This window comes from Petaurus breviceps, unplaced genomic scaffold (assembly GCF_028583685.1).
Source record: "Petaurus breviceps papuanus isolate PSGF00001 unplaced genomic scaffold, PetGlider_PUasm1.0 446, whole genome shotgun sequence".
Taxonomy (NCBI): Eukaryota; Metazoa; Chordata; class Mammalia; order Diprotodontia; family Petauridae; genus Petaurus; species Petaurus breviceps.
The window spans coordinates 2,870,005-2,872,123 of NW_027186338.1; positions in this window are offsets into that span (position 1 = coordinate 2,870,005).

The following is a 2,119-nucleotide window of genomic DNA, read 5'->3' on the forward strand; positions in this document are numbered from 1 at the left end:
TGTGTTTGCTTTAGACTGATAGGGTTACCTGGGTGATGAAGCTACCAAAGTCAGAGCTCCTGTTCTCTCACTCCTCCCCCGTCCCTCCTTTCTAATAAATGGTTGACTGATGGAGAAAGGATTTATTTCCCTAAGTGCTACAGGGTTATAAGCACTACCTGGCCCTGACATCTGTACCCCCTCCCCAAATCAATGTTTGAAAAGGAGCCTCCCCTCCTGAATGTTTTAAGCAGATTTTGCCCATAACAAAGCAGACTGCTTTAGGTTTCAAGGGACAGAGCTACCTTCCTAGAGAAGCAGAGAAATCCAGGCATGTCCACCTCTCCCTCCAGGACAAGTTCATGTGCAGGAGAGAAATCTATGTCTCAGCCTCACCCTCTCTTCCCACTCTGGGGCAAGAAGCTGGTAGAAAAGACCTTGAATTCAGCAAAGATTCATTGATACCTCCAGACCTTAGCATGAGATTATTTAGCCATCAATCAAAAATGTGATTTATTCCTAATAGTTCCTATTTTTATATCCTTTAATGTTTGCACATATTATCTCATTTGATCCTATGAACAAGGCATTGTCCTTGTTCTGGTGAAAGACACAGAGCCACAGAAGACACCATGCTTGTACTCAAGGATTTTCCATTAAGTTGTTAACACTAATCCAGATTTACTTTATAAGCTGAACTGAAAATGACTTTGGAGGGAGGCAGTTTATGGGGGAAGCAGTGACTGTTCTAGCTGGTGCTGAAAAAAAAGAGAGAAGAAAAAGGAAGTTGGTGTGTATGTCATCAGCCGTTAAATCATGCCTCCATCTGTGAAGGAACAACGCCCCTCCCCCACTTCTCTGAGAGATAATTCTCTTCTGTTTAGCATATGTTGAAAATAGTTTTGGTATTATGAAACTTAAAAGGGAGGCAGCAGAAAAAATGGGATTGAGATCTGGCCTTGGAGCCAGAGACACCTGGGGCTCAAGCCCTTCCTCTGAGTCTAACACATACTAGCCTTGTGACCAGAATGGCAGCTAGCTCTCTTAAGACATTTGCAGGAAGATAAAGAGAAATAACTAACATTTATGTAAGACCTACTATGTGCCAGGCAGTGTGCCAAGTGCTTTATAATTATTATCTCCATTCTACAGGGAAACTGAGGTTAAGTGACTTTTCCAGGGTCACACAGCTAGTAAGTATCTAAGGGCAGATTCGAACTCGGGTCTTCCTGACTTCAAGTCTAGCTCTTTATCCATACTGATCTGCATTGGTAGAGTTTGTTTGCCTGCTGCAAGGAAGTCACCAGTCACTAATGAAGTCACCAGTCTGGTAAAAAAAATTTACCATAAGATAGGATTCTGGGAAATCAATGATCCAGAAGCAGGGGATGAGTATTCATGAATGATGATGAGGCATTAACAAATATTTGTTAAGTACTTACTATGTTCAAGATCAGCTACTTTGTGATCTCACATGGGAAGACCAGCTTAACCCTCAGCAACACCAAGGCACAAAGTCAATGTGTTGATTTGTTTTGCTGGACTATATGTGATCATCATAAGAGAGGGCTTCTACTGGACATGGAGGTGCTGGCTTAATGGGTAGTCAGTCATATGCAAAAAAAAAGCGTTATTAAAATTATTATTAAATTATCATTAAAATCATCAAAAAGTCATTAAAATCATCATTAAAAGAACTTTAAAAAATGAACAGAAAAAATATAATAGGGGACACATATACGAAGAAGTATTGTTACTATCTTGTTAACTTATACACACACACATTCACACAAATAGATGTATACACATACAGTGGGGGAGCTGGCTTGGAATATACCCCACAGAGTATACATAGGGATAGGCATGGAGGGATCATCCCATGGAATACAAGCGTAGCTCCCCAGGCAACTTTGAGGGACTTGTGTAGATCAACACAGAAGAGGCTGGAACTTTGAGATGATGTAGGAACCTGAGTGGTCCATTGGTCTTCCCCTCCATCCTGTGACAGTGGCAGGAGGTAGGGAGGGGGACAGGATGCTGCATCAATGAAAAAGAAAAGGAAGTTCTCTCAGTGTTTGTCTCTGTCTCCCCCTCCTCCCTCTCTCCCTCCCTCCCTCCCTCCCTCCCTCCCTCCTTCCCT